Source organism: Hyperoodon ampullatus (assembly GCF_949752795.1).
Source record: "Hyperoodon ampullatus genome assembly, chromosome: 1".
NCBI lineage: Eukaryota > Metazoa > Chordata > Mammalia > Artiodactyla > Ziphiidae > Hyperoodon > Hyperoodon ampullatus.
In genome coordinates this window covers 217,508,528-217,532,149 of record NC_136914.1, presented here as the reverse complement: position 1 = coordinate 217,532,149, position 23,622 = coordinate 217,508,528, and the positions used below count along the sequence as shown (strand labels likewise).

The following is a 23,622-nucleotide window of genomic DNA, read 5'->3' as shown; positions in this document are numbered from 1 at the left end:
ACACCATGACGACTCAGGGTAGCCCTGGCCACCAGGAAAAGGGAGTAGGCACTGTGAGTGGATAACTGTCGTCTCAGGCCACCCAGAGCCCTCTCTCTGCTGAAAAATTGTCCTGCCCCCACTGACTGTGCTATGCTGCCAGTCACTGCCCTGCCACCTGCATATGACTCATAGGACCCCAACCCCTGTTCACAAATGTGGACACAAAACCCAAGCAAGGCTGATCAGAATGTTTTAATGACATCTGATATATTGGTGCTGGCACAGGAAGTCTTTCTTTGGGGGGATGGCAAATCTTAAGGACAAAGAGCAGCTGGCCATCTTTCCCATGATGGCGAAAGAGATGAGCTGTGTCAGGAAAGAAAGAGGCCAACACATCAAGAGAAGCACAGCCAAGAGCTTTGGAAGGCGGGGAGACAGGAAACAGAGAGGGACCATCACCAGATGACATCATTTGAGTCCCGCCCAGAATTAAACCAAACTAAACTAAGTTCCCTTGGATTGATTGGTTTGTTGTTTGTTTCACTTAAGCTAGTTGGAGTTGAGCTTCTGTCACTTGAAATGTAAAGAGACATACCTAATCACAGTCATTTTGCTGAAATTCAGAAGAACCAGGCTGCAAAATGACACAGGAACAAGTTGAAAATGCCAATGACAGCACCCAAGGCAGCACGTGAGCAGCACATTTTGATAACAAACATAGAGCCTCTCGGGGCACGTGGCATTTGAGAAAAGCAACGCTGTGATTCTCTGATGTGTCCGGCCATCTCTCTCAGAATGTGTGTTACAGAAAAAGTCCCACAATTAGTAATCAACCAGGTTTTCAATACTTGGGGGACAGAGGGGAAGAGAAGGAGACAAGAAGTAAAGATTGTAGAGGAAAAGCTAAGAGCATAATGGAAAAGAGAATTTCCTTCTTAGCCAAGCGCTCAGACTTTTAAGCTAGAAAAGTTTAAGAATTGCCTATTCCTGTTTCCTAAACTAAGGGGTCTATAGACCAGTATCCTAGGAAATGCCAAAAAAGAGATGGCCCATTAAAAAAAAAAAAAAAGGTGGGTTCCATGTCCAAATAATTTTGGAATACCTGATTTATACAGTGAAAAAAAATATTTTATTCCTCTGCAGGACTTCTCAGAGCCTTTGATATAAGAATGTGCATTAAGAATATCCAAGGAACCCTCCTACGCTGTGGGTGGGAATGTAAATTGATACAGCCACTATGGAAAACAGTATGGAGGCTCCTCAGGAAACTAAAAATAGAATTACCATATGATCCAGCAGTCCCACTCCTGGGCATATAGCTAGACAAAACTCTAATCCAAAAAGATACATGCACCCCTATGTTCATAGCAGCATTATTCACAGTAGCCAAGACATGGAAACAACCTAAGTGTCCATCGACAGATGAATGGATAAAGAAGATGTGATACATATATACAATGGAATACTACTCAGCCATAAAAAAGAACGAAATAATGCCATTTACAGCAACATGGATGCAACTAGAGATTGTCATACTGAGTGAAATAAGCCAGAAAGAGAAAGATACCATATGATATCACTTATATGTGGAATCTAAAATATGACACAAATGAACCTATCTACAAAACAGAAACAGACTCATGGACATAGAGAACAGACTTGTAGTTGCCAAGGGGGAGGGGGTTGGGGGAGGGATGGAGTGGGTGGATGAGGTTAGCAGACGTAAGTTATAATATATATAATGGATAAACAACAAGGCCCTGCTGTATAGCACAGAGAACTATATTCATTATCCTATGATACACCATAATGGAAAAGAATTTTTAAAAAAAGAATATCCAAGAAAAAGCTATAGTAAGCAGTATTTCCCAAAATATTTGACCATAGGACCTTTTTTCTTGGATATACCTATTAACATTTCCTGTAATGGTGTTTCACGGAACACTTGTCCTAATTTGGTTCTGATTTAGAAATGCACACTTAAGTTGCCATCAGGAACTCAACTTGTACTTCCAAGTTCCAAGAGACAACTTCAACCCTACTCCCTGGCGGGTCAACCACCTGCCAAGTGTCTCCACGTGTGAAGGGGGAAATCAGTAACTCACACGCAGACATCTGACAACACAAAATAGGGGTAGTACAAAGGTCAGAGTGAGTTACAGAGAACTTCTGAGGATAAAATGTAAATATATCAAAGGAGGTTCGTAACAGAATCATACCCCCCAAAAAACCACTGGGTCAATTTTAACTTCATTGCCTAAAATGATGGTACGTCCCATTCTTGAAGCAGATGAGGGAAAAAAGAGTTTAAAAGATTCAGAATCAGAATCACACAGATTCTGGATCAGATATTAATTAGCTTTTTAAAAAACTCACCTCTAGAAAAGGTTATATCACATATCACATTATATGCTAGAGAAAAAGGTCAAGGCCACTTCGTGGCCCATGGTCTAGAACTGTGCTGTCCAGTACACTAGCCGCTATCTGAAGTTGAATATTAATTAATTAAAATTAAGCTAAATTAAAAATTCAATTCCTCAGTAGCACCAGCCACATTTCCAGTGCTCAACAGCCCTCTGTGACTAGTGGCTACCATATTGGGTAGCACAGATAGAGAACATTTCCATCATCACGGAAGGTTCTATTGGACAGCGCTTCTCCAAACTCTCTGACTCACCTCCCTGGTCACAGCTGAGTGGCCCAGACCAGGCCACCTAACCCAAGGGCAGTCGAAGGATGGCCAGAAGGTCTATAGGATGATCTAAATTGAGGACTTTGCCCAGTAGAAAGGCAGTGACTAACTCACCAACCAGTTTCTCTCTTTGGGGAGTCTGAACTCAACAGAGTCAGTGAGTTGTAGTGGGAACATAAGAAGAGACACAACAGCAGAATTACAAAGCAGAGAGGGAAGCTACCAGTGGCGAGAGCCACCAGTGGAGAGAGCCATGCTGAGAGAGGGAGATGGGGAGCGGCTGGAAGAAAATGTCTACTATCTGAGGAGAGCACACCGTGACTGTCACAGGTTGGCCTGACTTCCAAATACCCTTCACCTGTGACTCTGTCTGCCAAAGCCAGCTGTCCCTGCACACGGGGCAACTGCAAGTGCCACGAACAAGACCCCAGCAGCAGCCTTCAGCCCGTGACATGGGAGATGGTTTGCAGAATGCAGCTGTCTCGCCCCTCGTGTGGGCGTGTGTTCTGTACTGGTTCTCAGAGTTCCTAGTGGGATACAGCATGAGCTGCCCCAAATGGTAAACTGCTGGATGGAACACCCTTCTTTGGCTTCCTTTGTTTTCCTCTCACCTCTCCACTGCCCTGCTGGTGTTTCCTGGGACCATCCCCCAAATAAACCACTTATACTCGAATCACTGCCTCAGAGGCTACTTCTGGGAGAATCTGAACTAAAACAGGTAAGGTAAACAGAGTAGGTCTTTGTACCTTGCAACGAAAAAAGCCAAGGATATATTGGCTCTGATCAATTTGGAGACAGAATGTAATAAAAGACAATGAACGTTCATACATCACTGGTGAGAATGCAAAATGCTACAGCTCTTTGGGAAACAGCTTGGAAGTTTCTCATAAAGTTAAACATACACTTACCATATGACCCAGCAACCCCACTCCTAGATATTTACCCAAGGGAAATGAAAACTTATGTTCACACAAAAAGCTGTTCATGAATGTTTATAGTGGCTTTATTCATAGTCACCAAAAATTGGAAACAACCCAAATGTCCTTCAGCTGGGGAACAGATAAACAAACAATGGAATACTACTCAGAAATAAAAGGGAACTTATACACATGGCAACACAGTGAATCCAAATACATTATGCGAAGTGAAAGAAGCCTGACTCAAAAGGCTACATTCTGTGTGATTTCACTTGTGATATTTTTTTTTTTTTTCTTTTTACGGTACGCGGGCCTCTCACTGTTGTGGCCTCTCCCGTTGCGGCCTTTCCCGTTGCGGAGCACAGGCTCCGGACACGCAGGCTCAGCGGCCATGGCTCACGGGCCCAGCCGCTCCGCGGCATGTGGGATCTTCCCAGAACGGGGTACGAACCCGCGTCCCCTGCATCGGCAGGCGGACTCCCAACCACTGTGCCACCAAGGAAGCCCCATTTGTGATATTCTTGTAACGACAAGACAGGGACAGAAAATAAATCTGAGGTTGCCAGAAGCTGGGGCTGGGGAGGAGGTGACTATAAAGGAATCTAGGGGAATTTCAGAGGGTGATGAAAATGTTCTTGATTGCGGTAGTGCTTGTATGACTATATGTATTTGTTAAAATGTACAGAACCATGCGATTTTAAAAGGTGAATTTTATATCTTAATGAAATAAATGGGGAAAATAAAAGATAATAAAGACAATACTCTAAGCAAGGGCCCCAAACATGCTCTTGGACTGGTTGTGCCATAACCCGTCACGGCAGCTCAGATGAGATGTAAATAAAGACTTGCAGGCCAGTCGGTCAGGCAGCCCAGTCCATCTACAGCATCCCCTCATCCATGGACTCAGCCACTCTGCCCCAACACTCTCGAGATATGACGTACTCCCACCTGTAACAGTGCCCCCGGGGGAGTCATGTCAGATTTGGGGAGCTGGGGGAGAGGACATTCCCCTTCCCAATTCAGAATCACTGCTTTAGCTTCTCCTTAGGCCAGTACAACCAGCCTACCAAGGGGAGAATGCTGACCAAAGTTTCCATTAGACAAATTAGAAACAAGTTCCAAACACTCACCAGAGAACACAAGCAGACATCGGAGGCTGTGATTAGAGTTAAAATGAAAGGGGCATCAACAGATACATAAACGAAATGTGATACATCCACCCAACGGAATATTACTCGGCCACCAAAAGGAATGCAGTCCTGACACCTGCTACCACATGGATGAACCTTGAAAATGTCAGACGAAGTGAAAGAAGCCCAACGCAAAAGGCCACATATTGTATGATCGATTTATGTGAAATGTCCAGCAAGAGAGGGCACAGATTGCCAGGAGCTGCAACAGGGGCAAATGGCGAGTGACTACTCACAGGTGTAGGGCTTCTTTTTGGGATGAAACTGTTTTGGAATGAGATAGTGTTGATGGTTGTACAACATTGTGAATACACTGAAATTCACTGAAATGTACACTTTAAATGGTGAATTTTGTGGTATGTGAATTATATCTCAATCTTTTTAAAAAAGGAAAGAAAAGAAATATGCTCAAAGGCCAAACACTCATTACCAGAGACCCAGCCACTAGGCCAGAGTCCAAGGAAAGTGGCTCAGAAGGCTAGGGAACAGGTCGGGGGGTGGGAGTGGGGAGGAGAGGAGTGTGCTGTGGCCTGGTGTCACCTCCCCAGACCCGCAGGCCTCGACCCGGCCATGCCGACCATAAGTAAGTTCCCTAAATTCTCTGATACTGAGAGCCTTTCTGCAAAGAGCAGAGAGGGCCTGGAGGATGGAGGGTGGGGTCTGGGGGGTGACAGGTGATTCCTGGAGCTGGGGCTCTGCTTCTGCTCGCATCCCACACGTGGTGTCTTGTTCACAGCCGTTTTCCCCGTTAGACTGGGAACCCCCCGAGCACAAGGACCAGGTCCGCCTTGCTCACCTCTATGTCCGCAGTCCCTGGAGCATGTGTGATGCTCAGAGTGACTGAATAAATGAGACCAGAGCGGAAATTACAATCCTGTCTAAAACTTGTCACAATATATGTCTGAAGACTCAAGTAGCACAGGATAGACAAAACCTGCTTCTGGGTTTCAAGAGACAGTATTCAAGCTCTAGTTGTGCAACACTGGGTGGGTCTTAGGTCTTCCCTGGCCTTCAGTTTCCTCTTCCTTTAAAAAGAGTTATTTGGCCAAGATGACCTTTCAGCACCTCCCCCAAACTCAAGCACTGTATGATTCTGAAAGCATTTTTCCAAGGCGCTTAGAATTAAGACAGTGCCATTGCAGAGGGACGGTCACCAGCCCAGAAGGCTCCATGTGTGCCTCATCTTTTCTGGCTGAGGTTTGGTTTAGTCTAAAGGCAAGAGTCAGAGGAGACACATCAGCTCCATTGACTAAGGCATAATATTTTCCATCAGGTGTCACAGCATTCTGTACTTTTTCCTTTTCCCCAGGGGACTCCCAAAAACTGTCCACACAAGCATCTGAAAATAATGTGTCCTGTGAAAAAGCATGCACACAAGCACACACACACATCCCCCCTGGGGCAAAGAACCGCCAAGAGCCCAAACACGAAAAACCCTCCAGGCCCCCCTCCCCAGGCCAAGCTCCAGAAGCTGTATCCGGGAGATGCTGCATTTTTCTGGAATTGTGTCATTATTCACAAAGAAGTTCACTCTCAGGCCTCGCATCCACCCTAAAGCTGGGTTGGGCTGCCTAGAGCCACAGTGAAGAGAGAGCTGGCCACTCACACCATTTTTATGGTGAGCTATATGACCTCCAAACAAGCTGGGTGTGTGCCAGGGACGGAGTCGGGATGCTGGTCCAGCCTTGGAGAGGCCACACATCACACATCAGGGACCAGGCTCACGCAGAGCTTGGACTCAGTCAATGGGACACATAAAACAGAGCAGCTGCATCGAGGACTCCAAGCTTCCAGTTAAAGGGGGAACACAGAGCGCAGGCTTGTCCCGCTCTTCCACAGGCCTCCAAAGGCAGGGTCCAGGGGGCTGTGGAGACCATGACGCTGAGAGAAGCAGACATTAGCGACCTGGTGTGGCAGGTTTTCTGATGCAACCCAGAACCTGAGATAGTTCATGGTTGCCCCAATCCCCCACGCTCTTCCTTGGAATTTGGGAATTCCACCAAGGGCCAATGTAACCTACTCCACTACTGAGCTCTACCACTGAGCTCAGAGGGGCACTGGGTGGTGTGGACACCACTGCATCGTCCCTGGGCTGTCACCACTGAGCTGTCTCCAGGCTCAGAAGGACATGGCAGCAGTACTCCCTCACCAGCAGGTCAGGACAGCCAGGGTCTGAAACCAGCCTGGAGCAATGAGATGGTCAAGGAAAGCCAGGCCAGCATCCCCTACCGGGCATAGGACAGAGCCTTCACAGCCCACACTGACCATGACCCTTGCCCTACAGTGTCCATCACCTTCCCTAAAAACTCCTGGCCTTTGGGACACTTGATTTACTGGCTCCAGGGGAAGAAGATGACTTACTTGATAAATAAATCTGGACAAGTTCCAAAGTTCAAACCTGCAAGCAGGGTCTCATCTCTCAATTTCTTCAGGAAAGAGAAATGCTATTTATTGGGCTCTCCTCTAAGACCCCATAAACATGAGGCAAAAAACAAAGAATGAGCCCCCCCCAAGCCCCTCACTGAACCCCACTAGTCAGGAACTCACAACCAAAAGCAAATTCAATAAGGCCACAATTCCACCTGTTAACAATCACAATTTTGCCTGTAAGTCAGGAGCAAACAGAAGTGAAGAATGTTCTACAGGAACACAGGAAGGTGGCTTGATGGGAAACATGAGGACAGAGGGAGGACTCTATTTGCCTAAGGTCACACTGCTACTCGGGGTAGAATGGAAACCAAACTCAGGCCACGTGACTCCTGGACCAGTGCTCTTCCCCCAGCGCCCCCGTGTAGCCACTGCACCCAGGTGTCTGGGTGCTCTGGGGGCCGGTGGAGCCATATGTCCCAGAGAGAGGCACTCATAGAACATCCCACCCCTCGGCCCTGGGAAAGGGCTGTGTTCCTGCTCACTGGGATCCAGCTGAGCCTCTCCCAGGAGTTTCACCATCTCTGCCCTCAGATTCCAAAAGGGGAGACAGCAGGGCAGCTCTCTGTCTATCACAGGCCTGGGCTGCCAGGGATCAGAGCGTGGTGATCCATCAGTTGCCCCCACAATCAGGACCAGAAGCTGGGGCTGCCAGGCTCCACCTCACACCGACCAGATGGTTTCCCTTCCACACACCTGTCTCCAAGACGCTCTTACTACTGACACACCTGCCCAACAGCATACCTTGCAGCACAAGCAGCGACAGGGACCTGCCAGGGAGAGTGCTGGCTGCAGCACTTCAAGCGAAATGCCTTATTCCAGGTTCCCGGGCCTGGGCAAGCTTGGCACACCTGTCCAGATGTAGCACTATCTCAAGGCAGTAAGGGTAGGATGAAGAAAACAGGTTCCTGTTCATGGGAGAGCTGCAAGTGGGAGATGCACAGGGCAAAGGAGCAGGATGCAAGTTCAAAACCACCAAGATCAAGGCCAATGGCTCTCAACACTGGGACACTTGGCAGTGTCTGGAGTCATTTTTGGCTGTCGTAACTACAGGGGTGTTACTAGCATCTAGAGATGCTGTTAAACACCCTCCAGGGCTTCCCTGGTGGCGCAGTGGCTGAGAATCTGCCTGCCAATGCAGGGGACACGGGTTCGAGCCCTGGTCTGGGAAGATCCCACATGCCGCGAAGCAACTGGGCCCGTGAGCCACAACTACTGAGCCTGCGCGTCTGGAGCTTGTGCTCCGCGACAGTGAGAGGCCCGCGTACCGTGAAGAAGAGTGGCCCCCGCTTGCCACAACTAGAGAAAGCCCTCGCACAGAAATGAAGACCCAACACAGCCAAAAATAAATAAATAAATATTTTTTTAACTTAAAAAAAAAAAAAAACACACCCTCCAGTGCACAGGACAACCCCACAATAAAGGATTATCTGGCCCCAAATGTCAATCCTGATAAGGCTGACAAACCCTGCTTTAGGCACATACCTTCTGGAAGGCTTTCTCTTTTACTTTTCCCCAGGCCCCTTTCATCATCGCTGTATAAGACAGCAAGAAAATAACACGGGAGCCTGACAATTACAACTTCAGATAAACGTTCACAGCCTGTCAGAATGGAAGTTTGGGCTTTTCATCTACTACCATGACTATCAGTCACTGGGATGCAGGAAGGAAGGCCAGCCTTTGCGAAAATAACTCAGAGCAGAGACAGCTTTAAGAGGAAGTTCTCAGTATGTTCTTAAAAAGTTTAAGCATCACAGAAAGGCCTTGGTGACGCCATAAACATCCAACTTGTGCTACCTCTTTCATTTGATTAAATAAACAGCCCTCTGACAGGGGCTTTCGGATATGGCCTGCTTTTTGTTTTAACGTGGTTTTAATCAGGGGATTGTGGCTCTTCATTCCTTCAGGAAATTCTGTCAAATGTTTCACATTCCTTATAGAGAACAACTGTCTGTACAGGTTAAGATCCCAAGTTTTAAATTGTGGGGCAAGTGGCGTTTTGTTGTTTCTTAATGTCAGTGTGAGGAAAAAAAAAAAGTGAAGAAGGAAAGAATGCAAATGTTCGTCAGTGAAAACACACACAAAACCAGAAACATTCTTCCCCTCATGTACAAGGTCAACAATATCTGGGTAAATTTGCTTCATGTTTTGCAGACGGCTGATGGAACATGAGAAATGCTATTGCAAAGGCCCCGACAGGAGCGCCGGGAGACGCCTAAAAATAGACATTTTACCCAAAGGGGGGTTATCCATTAGAACTGCATCATTCCCAGCATGACTGAGCAGCACAAAGTGTGACACAGGGGCATGAAAAATATAGTAACGTATGCTATGACAAATTCTCTTTACTTAGAACGGGAGGAGATAAACTCGGCCGTGACTAAGCCACTCCCTTTGAAGCTCACTGCCAGTTTTCCACGTAGCTCGTACCCAGTTATCAAGATGCTGATTTGGGAAAGTGAGGGGAGAGGATGGAGAGTCTGACATCTCCTTATCCCTTCCTGGAAGTAAGGGAGTGGCTTCAAAAGTTTTGTGGACCTTGTGCAAGTTAACTTCTCTGAGCCCCTCAGTTTTCATCTGGAAAATAGAGGTGGCTGTGAAAACTTAAAATGAGAATGTACAGGCCCAGGGCTCAGCACAGAGGAGGCCCTCACTCAACAACTGTGAGTTCATGCTGATTGGAGGGGACACCTTTCCAGGCACGGTCGACCCAGAGATCTGGGCACGGCACTCAGAGGGGAAATTCTGCCTCTCAAGAGTGTGTTTGGAGCCCAAAAGGACCCAACTCTTCACAGACTCATTTTTTTTTAATCTACTCCGTGAGTCCCTATCCAGCTGGTCAGAAATGTGGAACGGCAGGGACTCCTTGGGAGCAAAAAGTGGTAGAGCTGTTCTGGAAAGCAATTCGGTAGCACTCACCAACATCCCTCCACCATCAAGTCCACTTCCGGTGTCTGCAATGTCCCTGCACACATGCACAGAGTTATGATAATGATAATAACGATGGTATAATAGTAGCTAACCTTTATGAAGCATTTAAAGAGTTCTAAATGTTTCACATGTAATTTATACACATACATTTGACACATTATAATGTGGTATAATCTACATGTGATATTTATTTGATATAGATAAGTAACTTCACCCTACAAAGTAGGTCTTGTTTTTGTTTTTTTTTTTAACTATATTTGAACAAAGTAGGTTTTATTATTATCTTTACTTTACGGTATAGAAAGTGGAGACATGGAGAGCTTAGTAATTTGCCCTAGGTCAGGGGTCAACAAATGTTTTCAGTAAGAGGCCAGATGGTAAATATTTTAGGTGGACCAGATGGTTGCTGTCACAACTATTCAGCTCTGCTGTTGCATCATGAAAGCAGCCCCAGACAACAGTAAACACATGAGCATGGCTGTATTCCAACAAAACTTTATTTATGGACACTGAATTTTGAATCTCATATAATTTTCATATATCAGGAAACATTTATCTTTTGATTTTCTTTTTCAACCATTTGAAAATAAGAAAATCATTCTTCCCTCATGGGCCATACAAAAACATGAGGAGGGTAGATTTGGCCAGAGGGCTGCAGTTTGCCAACCCTGCCCTGGGTCGTACACCCCTGTCCCCCGACCCCTCAAATGAAGTCCCATTTCAAAGCCAGGCAGTCTAGCTCCAGAAGGCAGTCATGATGTCATGCCTTCATTACTTCATTTAACAGCAAAAGGAAGGATATATAAATGGTTCGGTAAGTTACGCATGCATATTATGAGACGTGTTGCAGCATTAAAAGTCATGCACACGTGGACTGCCCAGCAGCAGATCTGGACACGTGAAGTGAAAAAAGCAGGTTGTCTGTCAATATAGACATCATGACCCCATACGTGTATTAAAAATAAAAGTAATCGTGTATATTATATATACATAAATACACACTTATTGGTGGACATATAAACAGTGAACATAAAGAAACCGGTCTAGAAAGAACAGGAAACCTCATGGGCAGTGAGGGTGGCAGGTTGGTGGCGGTGAGGGGAGTTTTGAGTTCTCCTGTGAATGTATGCTGCTCTATAATTTGAACCTTTTACATCCCAAATGCATCCTTCTATTTCTTGTATAATAAAAGGAAAAAAAAAGTTTGAGGTCCTAGTTACAAGGCACTACTACTGACATACTTTGAGCTCTCTGAGCAGTTTCCATGTACTTGAATCTAAACAAAAGCTGGTTATAATTAATTACTGAAGGACAAAGACATTCTTTCCAGAAGGGAAAAACAAACAAGCCAACAAAGGTGGCATAAACTATAGTAAGTAAACACAGCTATGTCTCTATCAATAGAGATTTTTTAGATTGCACATGTGTACAACCTAACCTTCTCTAGACACCATTAACCTTCAAACCAAGGATGTCGGTTGTATACAAAGCCGTCAAGGTTTTCATCTGGTGTGTGATAGTCCAGGCCTAGCTTTCTTCCCTGCATAAACTTTAATTTATGAAGTTATTTTGGTTTGCTCCACTGGCATGAGCACAGCTAAAGGGGGAGTCATCGACTGGGGAAATGAGATTTCCCCCAGTGCCAATTTTTAAATCCAGCCTCCAGGTCATCTTATTTTTTGGATGCTTCCCACAGTCACATTTTTTGTTTGTTTTACATGAAAGAGCACATTCCCTTTCCCCAAGCCAGGTTTACCATTTTCCATTGCTCTTATTAAACTCATCTTATTCAAGTGGAATGTTCTCAGAGTTTCCGCCTTTCACTGGCCCGGGTAGGAGGCATGGAGTGGATACCCCAGGACGGTCACATGGACTCTGCACTCCAGGTTGCCTCTGCGTGCCACGCAATCACGTCTGCAGAACGTAAGAAGGTCCAAGATCCCACTCTGACCCCAGGACTCCAGACTTTTCTCATCTGGAACAGACCCCCATGAGGCCCTCAGCCAGTCCCTCTGTGCCCATTAAAACAGCAGCTGCCGAAGCCGACTCTGATGGTGCTAAACTGCAAACCTGGGAGGAGCCCAGTCCTTCGCAGGTGACATTCTCATCAGAGCTGTGAGGGCCTTCTGTTGACCAAACAATGAATGTTTTTAATCCTGAGCAACACCTGGCTTGGAGGGTCCAGGAGGGAGCTTTAAACCTCAACTAGGCATGCCATGCTAGTCTCAAATCCGTGACACAACTGTATGAATTGCTAAAACTGGCAAGACAAAGCTATCCTAGCCAGCATTTGAACCCAGCCAGCCATCTTGCAGCCTTCAGACGTCATCTCTTCCGATGTGGCCATGACTGATTTCTTCAGCTCATTGATCTGTGATGGATCATCACTTGCCCCTTTGAACGGGGCAATTCTAATTCCTTGCTTTTGTGATGGGATCAATTTTATGTTTTCCAAATGTTCTCCCACCACATTAGGAACAGAAAATAAACTGTTATACAATCTACTTTAGATATATAGTTGTTTTTTTTTATGATGTTTACCCTCTTACACTTTTTTTTTAAAGGCACATTCACCCCAACCTTCATTGTGGCACTATTTTTTTTTTTTTTTAATTTGGCTGTGCCAGGTCTTAGCCGCGGCACACAGGATCTTTGTTGTCACGTGCGGGATATTTAGTTGCGGCATGTGAACTCTTAGTTGCCACATGTGGGATCTAGTTCCCTGACCAGGGATCGAACCCGGGCCCCCTGCATAGGGAGCGCAGAGTCTTAGCCACTGGACCAGTAGGGAAGTCCCTACCCTCTTACGCTTTTAAGTGCGCGATACAGTATTGTTAACTACAGGCACGATGTGTACAGCAGATCTCTAGAATTATTTTTCTTGCATAACTGAAACTCTATACCTATTAAACAGCAACTCCGCATTGCCCTCCCCCCTCCATTCTACTTTCTGCTTCTATCAGTTTGACTATTTCAGCTTCCTCATATAAGTGGAATTATACAGTGTTTGTCCTTCTGTGAAGAGCTTATTTCACTTAGCATAACGTTCTCAGGATTCATCCACGTTGTCTGTCGCATGTGGCAGGATTTCCTTCTTTTTTAAGGCTGAATAATATACCATTGTGTGTGTGTGCGTGTGTGTGTGCGCGCATGCACGCGCACGCACCACATTTTCTTAATCCATTCATCCGTCAAAGGACATTTAGGTTGTTTCCATCTGTTCGCTATCATGAATAATGCTGCAATGAACATGGTGTGCAAACATCTCTTTGAGATCCTGATTTCAATTCTTTTTGATAAATACCCAGAAGTGGAATTGCTATCATATGGTAGTTCTATTTTTAACTTTTTGAGGACCCTCCATACTGTGTCCCACAGCAGCTGCACCGTTTTACATTCCCATCAACAGGGCACAGGCGTTCCAGTTTCTCCACATCCTTGCCAACACTTTTCATTTTTTGTTTTTTGATAACGGCCATCCTAACGGGTGTGAAGTATTATCTCACTGTGGCTCTGATTTGCACTCCCCTGATGATTAGAGATGTTGAGTATCTTTTCATATACTTGTCAGCCATTTGTATGTCTTCTTTGGAGAAATGTCTATTCAAGTCCTTTGCCTTTTTTTAATTGGGTTATTTGGTTTTTTGCTATTGAGTTCTAGGGGTCCCTTATTGTGGGGGGATATTAATCCCTTATCAGATATGTGGTTTGCAAACATACAGTTTACTTCAGAGCAGTGTTTTATGACCTATTTGAATACAAGATTTTCAGACATCTATATCAGGAGTCAGCAAGATAATGCCTGTGGGCCAAATCTGGCCCACGTCCATTTGTTTAGGTATAGGCTACGGCTGCTTTCAAGCTACCATGGTCAAGTTCAGTAGTACCACAGAGGCCACCCAGGCCACAAGCCTAAACTATTTACTATCTGCCCTTTTCAGAAAAGGTGTGCTAAACCCTGGTATACAGGATCAAGGCTTAAACGCAAATGTCTATTTTGGCCCCAATCATAATGTAACAGGAAGGACAATTCTGAGTCAGACTGTTCTCTTTAAACACTGTGATTTTTGTGACTGGAAACAACTTTAAAACCCAAGCTCCTACCACCCAGGACTATAAGTTACTGAGGAGTCTCTGGCACCAGCAGGAGGTGCCTATTCTCACACAGTTGGGTGGACAGTCGAGGTTTTCACTCTGTGGCCTCCTTCCTCCCCTCCTCCAACAGCCATTCAACCCGACCCCCTGCCATCATTCCTTCCCTCCACTCCAGGCATCAGGCAGGCAGGAGATATCGTGCTACCAAAAAGTGTATTTTCCAGGACTTTCCGGCTGGTTTTCCGAAAAGATACTCTCTTTGCACTGGGGTTGATAAGAGGGCTGCTATGGGACCCCCTGAGCAGCCAAGAATTAAGTGGAGGAGAGACCAGCCGAGCTGCGAGGGACAGAAAGAACCCCAGGGACATTGTTTGAATCCTGGACCCAGAAATCCAACAATACCCTAGATTCCCAGACACAGGAGGCCACAAATTCTCATTTTCGTTTAAGCTAGTTAGATTTGCATTTCTGTCACTTGCTACCCAAGGATTTCTGAGTACTGCAGTTGTGATCTTTTCATGTTCTACTCCTTGCAGTTAAGAGTTCACAGATTATTTTCCATGTTTCTGCATTATCTTAATAATTTTCACCTTTAATGGGAATATAACCCATTAGATGGGACAAACCTGACCTGGCTACCCAGCCTACTGCTACAACACAGACCCCACTGGGTGCCATAATCCAGACTCGGCAAATCTTGCACACGGCACAAGACACAACCGGCAGAGTACCATGATGCCATGGGCAGCCCTTGTCATGCAGGAGACCACCTCCAATCAGCCAGGTGCCCACCTAAGCAACAAGCCCAGGTATTGCCTGGGCACCAATGCTAGCGAGACTATCTTCCTAGTGTCAATGAGTTACGGCCTGTGGGTGTTTACCTATGAAAGCCCAACAGCAACCCTTCCCCTGCCTAGACCTCGTCCCCCACATCCAAGACTCCACACTGTCGGATTCCCCACTAAGCAGTTAAACTTTCCCACTTAGTGCTCAATCTTTGGTCTCTTAGTCTTTATTTTTTTCTTTAACAGAGTGTGAGTTACTTGTGTTATTTGCAAGCTTTTCCCTCAAGGAGGCAAGTTCCAGATCAAGGCAGAGACCATGTCTGCCAGGCTACCCCAGTCGCCCCAGCGCCTGGGACCAGAGCAGGGCCCAGTGCCTGTTTGTTGGTGGATAAATTAAATGAATGAATGAATACATCCTAAGTGCCAGTCACTACACCATTTTTCACAATCATATGTATATAACACTGCCTCTTTCTACAGTTACGCCAGCTTCATTCTGGCAAAAGACATTCCCAGAGAAGTTTGTGGTCAGCAGTGTAGGACAGAATTTGAAGAAAGACCCGTGTCAGGAAAAGCTACATTTTGGCGAAGACTCACTGGACCTGTCAGCTGCTGACAGGGCTGGGAAGAGAGTGCACTGTAGGCCATCTGTCACGTGTCCCTAACGCAAAGTTGCTCGAGGGTTACGACTCCCTTTTGCCCACAGGAAAGAGCCCTCCTTGTGACCACAAACGGACCACAGGCCAACCCCTCACGTTGGCATGGCCCAGTCCAGCTTTGCCCTCCTCCATTTGTTCTCACAGAAGCCCAGGAAATAGGTGGTGGTACTATCCTTAGTTTATAGGTGAGGAAACCAAGAGAACGACTTGCTATGGGTCACCCCACCTAGGAAGTGCTGCATTAATTTTTTTTTTTTTTTTTTAGCCACGCTGCGCGTCATGCAGGATCTTATTTCCCTGACCAGGGATCGAACCTGTGCCCCCTGAAGTCGAAGTGCAGAGTCCTAACCACTGGACCGCCCGGGAAGTCCTTTTTGTCTTTTTTGGTGTTGCATTAATTAAAGAAGGAGGTGGTTAGGCTGAGGCAGCCTACATAAACCAACCAAAACCTAAGCCTGTAAGTGCCTCGAGGTTACAAAATTAAAAGGCTAAGGACAACCAATCACAAAGAACCAACTGGGCTTTAAGCTTCAGTCAACTGAAAAATTTCCTTTCTTTGCTTTTGCAGTTTCTCTATATAAGTCCCCCCGGCCCCCAGTCAGTGGAACACTCCTAACGGCTTCTGGTTTGGCACTGCCCGATGGGAACTGAGTTTTGCTCCAATAAACGCTTAAAAATTTTAATATCCCTCAGTTTATCTTTTAACAGAAGCGACTAGAGCCCAGATGTTTTTCAACCCCTAACCCACACTCTTGCAATCAACCGTGGTCACAGATGGACCAGTGGCCCCAGCAAAGGACTGAGAGTCTGGCACCAGCCTGCTCCCTCTGACCTCAGGGCCCTGTGGCCTGGGCATCTGCATCCTGGATGTTCCAGCTGGCCAGCATCAAGTCATGAACCTCTGCATCCTCTTTCCTTTCAAAACCCTGCTTCCGGGGGGTCTGCCCACGTGGACAGAAGGCTGCTACAAGCCCCCTTTCAGCCCCCGCAGCCCCTGCATGGTCCGGGCCTCTGATGAGGAAGCTCCGGGTTCTTTTACTTTATTCTCCTTGGGGTTTTTTGTTTTTTGTTTGTTTGTTTCTTTTTCTGTTTGGTTTTAGTCAATGAGCTTTCTCAATAACAAAACTTCCTTCCTCTCTTTCGAGCAAGAAGTCAGGCTCTGAAGGTTGCAGACGTCATTTAGATTACAAAAAAGAAATATACATATATATTTTGGGGGGGGTGCTGCATTGGGTCTTTGTTGCTAGGCACGGGCTCTCTCTAGTTGCGGTGAGCGAGGCTACTCTTCGTTGCAGTTCACAGGCTTCTCATTGGGTGGCTTCTCTTGTTGCGGAGCATGGGCTCTAGGCACATGGGCTCAGTAGTTGTGGGTCACAGGCTCTAGAGCGCAGGCTCAGTAGTTGTGGCGCATGGGCTGAGTTGCTCCACGGCATGTGGCATCTTCCTGGACCAGGGCTCGAACCCATATCCCCTGCACTGGCAGGCAGATTCTAAACCACTGCGCCATCAGGGAAGCCCTATATATATTTTTAAGTGGAAAATCATGTTTTTCAAATGGCTTGGTTCCAACACTGCCTCCCAAAACAAAGTTTTCTACTGAGTGTCTTCTGCTCTTTCACAGTAAAGTGACTATGTAACTTATTGTCCAAACAGGGACCCTTTTAAGAATGAAAGGGGACACTGAATCCTAACACTGGCCACATTATCACCCTTCTTTGCGGGGGTCACCACTTCTCAACGGGGCCCAGGAGAATGTGGCGAACCACTTCCAGACAGCAAACTGCATTCGGTTATTTAATGTCGGGCCCTGAAATAGTCAACAGCCATGCAGTCCACTTTTAAATAAAGAAGAAGATTCTCTTCACTCTGCTCTATGACACTGGAGCTTGAGTGTCTAACAGAAGGGAGGTGTGTCTCTATTTGCTGCCCAAGAAGCCAAAAGATCCAGCTTTAAGGATCTTTATTTTCTAGCAGTAATTCTAATGTGCTGAGACTAAACCTTTGTAGTCCCCGAATTTTCTCAGGCGGTGAGGAGTGAGGTGTCTGGTCCCAGAACAAAGAGGGCTGGGAAGATCACTGTGTCCATCCCAGCCGCCAGGCATGGCCACACCCATCATTCCAGATGGAATTGAACCTCTGCCCTTTATTTTAAAACTTCAGAGGAAATCGTGCCACCTCCCCAGGGTGAGCTAGTCCAAATTTTCACTGTGATCTTCAGGGCTAGGCACCCCTCCTTCCACTGCACCCTCCACCCAGGAAAGCAATAACATCTGATCTTCCATCCTGTCATCTGGGCAGCCTCCATCCACTATAAGGGGTATCCTCTCCTCTGCAGGCCAGAAAGCCCTCTCTGCACCCAGAAAATACTCAGGACGTGAAAAAGAAACACACACACACACACACACACACACACACCCCTTCCTCCCCAGCTCAGCAGAGACACACACACACACACACACACACACACACACACACACACCCCTTCCTCCCCAGCTCAGCAGACACACACACACACACACACACACACACACACACACACACCCCTTCCTCCCCAGCTCAGCAGACACACACACACACACACACACACACACACACACACACACACACACACACACACACACACACACACACACACACACACACACACACACACACACACACACACACACACACACACACACACACACACACACACACACCCCCTACCTTCCTCCCCAGCTCCGCAGGCCCCCCTCCGGGCCTTTCCATCCAGGCCCCCCTCCGGGCCTTTCAATCCCCAGGCAATGGAAAGACAGGAAATGCAAGATTCAGTGCTTGAGCCATTTCCATCTTAACTCCAGCCCTCCCCCACCCCAGCCTCTCTTCCCTTGACACACAGACAACCCATTAAGAGCTCGCCCATAATAGTCTTTCCTGTAAGAACTTGTAAACAGCATCCTTGGAGCTTCAGCTTGGGTATTTCCCAGCTCACTTGCTTCCATTTCCTTTGTCGTGGAATGTTCCCATGGGGAGTGGGAGAAGCTGATGGGAGGGTCTCTCCCCCTCCACCTGCCTTCCCCACCTCCTTCAGTATCCCAGAAGTTTAAGGGTCTTCCCCTTGAACACTGCTGCTGTCACTTAGCTTTGTGTGTTACTTTTTGTTTCCTTGAAGGAAGCCCTTCCATTCAGTATACTGGACACTCCAGATAATGCCTGCCATGGCCTTCACTCCAACACATTCCGACTGCTAAGTATTCATACAGGGTTCTCGCCAGTTCTCAGCATTAAATGAACAATATCTGCGCCTGCTGAAATTATGTTTTAAGTGAACCCTATGCCTGCAAAACTGCTTTCTTTTTTCAAAAAAAAAGGAGAACTTGTTTTTATTATATAACTTAAAGTTTTCAAGGCAAATATATTATGGAAAATGACAGGGGCCCCAAATTGGGGGTTGGTCAGGTGACATAACTGAGTAAAGGGGACTTGGTATGAGGCAAGAGGGAAGAGTGGGGTCTATGGTGAAATGTAGAGCCTGAAACCTTGCCCCAAAATAGACAACCAATATGCAACTGTAGACAGATGTTGCTACATAAAAACTCTTATTTCATATTGCCAAAACTTCCAGTTTTCTTTTTTTTTAATTTTATTTATTTTTTTATACAGCAGGTCCTTATTAGTCATCCATTTTATACACATCAGTGTATACATGTCAATCCCAATCGCCCAATTCATCACACCCCCACCCCCACCCACCCACAGCTTTCCCCCCTTGGCGTCGATACATTTGTTCTCTACTTCTGTGTCTCAATTTCTGCCCTGCAAATGGTTCATCTGTACCATTTTTCTAGGTTCCCCATGTATGCGCTAACATACAATATTTGTTTTTCTCTTTCTGACTTACTTCACTCTGTATGACAGTCTCCAGATGCATCCACGTCTCTACAAATGACCCAATTTCGTTCCTTTTTATGGCTGAGTAATATTCCATTGTATATATGTACCACATCTTCCTTATCCATTCGTCTGTCGGTGGGCATGTAGGTTGTTTCCATGACCTGGCTATTGTAAATAGTGCTGCAATGAACACTGGGGTGCATGTGTCTTTTTTTTTTTATTATTTTTTTATTTATTAGTTTCTGCTTTATAACAAAGTGAATCAGTCATACATATACATCTGTTCCCACATCCCTTCCCTCATGCATCTCCCTCCCTCCCACCCTCCCCATCCCACCCCTCCAGGCGGTCACAAAGCACCGAGCTGATCTCCCTGTGCTCTGCGGCTGCTTCCCACTATCTATCTACCTTACGTTTGGTAGTGTATATATGTCCATGCCTCTCTTTCCCTTTGTCACAGCTTACCCTTCCCCCTCCCCATATCCTCAAGTCCATTCTCAAGTAGGTCTGTGTCTTTATTCCCGTTTTACCCCTAGGTTCTTCATGACATTTTTTTTTTTTTAAATCCATATATATGTGTTAGCATACGGTATTTGTCTTTCTCTTTCTGACTTACTTCACTCTGTATGACAGACTCTAGGTCTATCCACCTCATTACAAATAGCTCAGTTTCGTTTCTTTTTATGGCTGAGTAATATTCCATTGTATATATGTACCACACCTTCCTTATCCATTCGTCTGTCGGTGGGCATGTAGGTTGTTTCCATGACCTGGCTATTCTAAATAGTGCTGCAATGAACACTGGGGTGCATGTGTCTTTTTGAATTATGGTTTTCTCTGGGTATAGGCCCAGTAGTGGGATTGCTGGATCATATGGTAATTCAATTTTTAGTTTTTAAAGGAATCTCCATACTGTTCACCATAGTGGCTGTATCAATTTACACTCCCACCAACAGTGCAAGAGGGTTCCCTTTTCTCCACACCCTCTCCAGCATTTGTTGTTTGTAGATTTTCTGATGATGCCCATTCTAACTGGTGTGAGGTGATCCCTCATTGTAGTTTTGATTTGCATTTCTCTAATCATTAGTGATGCTGGGCAGCTTTTCATGTGCTTCTTCGCCATCTGTATGTCTTCTTTGGAGAAATGTCTATTTAGGTCTTCTGCCCATTTTTGGATTGGGTTGTTTGTTTTTTTAATATTGAGCTGCATGAGCTGTTTATATATTTTGGAGATTAATCCTTTGTCCGTTGATTCATTTGTAAATATTTTCTCCCATTCTGAGGGTTGTCTTTTCGTCTTGTTTATGGTTTCCTTTGCTGTGCAAAAGCTTTGAAGTTTCATTAGGTCCCATTTGTTTATTTTTGTCTTTATCTCCATTACCCTAGGAGGTGGATCAAAAAAGATCTTGCTGTGATTTATGTCAAAGAGTGTTCTTCCTATGTTTTCCTCTAAGAGTTTTATACTGTCTGGTCTTACACTTAGGTCTCTAATCCATTTTGAGTTTATTTTTGTGTATGGTGTTAGGGAGTGTTCTAATTTCATTCTTTTACATGTAGCTGTCCAGTTCTCCCAGCACCACTTATTGAAGAGACTGTCTTTTCTCCATTGCATATCCTTGCTTCCTTTGTCATAGATTAGTTGACCATAGGTGCGTGGGTTTATCTCTGGGCTTTCTATTTTGTTCCATTGATCTATGTTTATGTTTTTGTGCCAGTACCATATTGTCTTAATTACTGTAGCTTTGTAGTATAGTCTGAAGTCAGAGAGTCTGATTCCTCCAGCTCTGTTCTTTTCCCTCAAGACTGCTTTGGCTATTCGGGGTCTTTTGTGTCTCCATGCAAATTTTAAGATTTTTTGTTCTAGTTCCGTAAAAAATGCTATTGGTAATTTGATAGGGATTGCGCTGGATCTGTAGATTGCTTTGGGTAGTATAGTCATTTGCACAATATTGATTCTTCCAATCCAAGAATATGGCATATCTCTCCATCTCTTGGTATCATCTTTAATTTCTTTCATCAGTGTTTTACAGTTTTCTGCATACAGGTCTTTTGTCTCCTTAGGTAGGTTTATTCCTAGGTATTTTATTCTTTTTGTTGTAATGGTAAATGGGAGTGTTTCCTTAGTTTCTCTTTCAGATTTCTCATCATTAGTGTATAGGAAAGCAAGAGATTTCTGTGCATTAATTTTGTATCCTGCAACTTTACCAAATTCATTGATTAGCTCTAGTAGTTTTCTGCTGGCATCTTTAGGATTCTCTACGTATAGTATCATGTCATCTGCAAACATTGACAGTTTTACTTCTTCTTTTCCAATTTGTATTGCTTTTATTTCTTTTTCTTCTCTGATTGCCGTGGCTAGGACTTCCAAAACTATGTTGAGTGACAGTGGTGAGAGTGGACATCCTTGTCTTGTTCCTGATCTCAGAGGAAATGCTTTCAGTTTTTCACCATTGAGAATGATGTTTGCTGTGGGTTTGTCGTATATGGCCTTTATTATGTTGAGGTAGGTTCCCTCTGTGGCCACTTTCTGGAGAGTTTTTATCATAAATGGGTGTTGAATTTTGTCAAAAGCTTTTTCTGCATCTATTGAGATGATCATATGGTTGTTATCCTTCAATTTGTTAATATGGTGTATCACATTGACTGATTTACTGTATATTGAAGAATCCTTGCATCCCTGGGATAAATCCCACTTGATCATGGTGTATGATCCTTCTAATGTGTTGCTGGATTCTGTTTGCTAGTATTTTGTTGAGGATTTTTGCATCTATATTCATCAGTGATATTGGTCTGTAATTTTCTTTCTTTCTTTTTTTTTTTTTTTGCGGTACGCGGGCCTCTCACTGTTGTGGCCTCTCCCATTGTGGAGCACAGGCTCCGGACGCGCAGGCCCAGCGGCCATGGCTCACGGGCCCAGCCGCTCCATGGCACGTGGGATCTTCCCGGACCGGGGCACGAACCCGCATCCCCTGCATCGGCAGGCGGACCTTCAACCACTGCGCCACCAGGGAAGCCCTGTAATTTTCTTTTTTTGTAGTATCTTTGTCCGGTTTTGGTATCAGGGTGATGGTGGCCTCATAGAATGAGTTTGGGAGTGTTCCTTCCTCTGCAATTTTTTGGAAAGGTGTGAGAAGGATGGGTGTTAGCTCTTCTCTAAATGTTTGATAGAATTCACCTGTGAAGCCATCTGGTCCTGGACTTCTGTTTGTTGGAAGATTTTTAATCACAGTTTCAATTTCATTACTTGTGATTGGTCTGTTCATATTTTCTATTTCTTCCTGGCTCAGTCTTGGAAGGTTATACCTTTCTAGGAATTTGTCCATTTCTTCCAGGTTGTCCATTTTATTGGCATAGAGTTGCTTGTAGTAAGTAGTCTCTTAGGACGCTTTGTATTTTTGCATTGTCTGTTGTAACTTTTCCTTATTCATTTCTAATTTTATTGATTTGAGTCCTCTCCCTCTTTTTCTTGATGAGTCTGGCTAATGGTTTATCAATTTTGTTTATCTTCTCAAAGAACCAGCTTTTAGTTTTATTGATCCTTGCTATTGTTTTCTTTGTTTCTATTTCATTTATTTCTGCTCTGATCTTGATGATTTTTTTCCTTCTGCTAACTTTGGGTTTTGTTTATTCTTCTTTCTCTAGTTCCTTTAGGTGTAAGGTTAGATTGTTTGTTTGAGATTTTTCTTGTTTCTTGAGGTAGGCTTGTATAGCTATAAACTTCCCTCTTAGAACTGCTTTTCCTGCCTCCCATAGGTTTTGGATTGTCGTGTTTTCATTGTCATTTGTCTCCAGGTATTTTTTGATTTCTTCTTTGATTTCTTCAGTGATCTCTTGGTTATTTAGTAACGTATTGTTTAGCCTCCATGTGTTTGTGTTTTCTACGTTTCTTTCCCTGTAATTCATTTCTAATCTCATAGCGCTGTGGTCAGAAAAGATGCTTGATATGATTTCAATTTTCTTAAATTTACTGTAGCTTGATTTGTGACCCAAGATTTGATCTATCCTGGAGAATGTTCCATGTGCACTTGAGAAGAAAGTGTAGTCTGCTGTTTCTGGTGGAATGTCCTATAA

At 45.0% G+C, this 23,622-nt stretch overlaps 1 protein-coding gene across 4 annotated transcripts in view; it reads right to left on the bottom strand.

The window, feature by feature from the left end:
* GRK5 (G protein-coupled receptor kinase 5) overlaps positions 1 to 23,622 on the bottom strand; it is a gene marked incomplete at both ends in the record, with an annotated part of 218,293 nt that overhangs the window by 170,762 nt on the left and 23,909 nt on the right. The gene's annotated exons all lie outside the window — the stretch shown is intronic.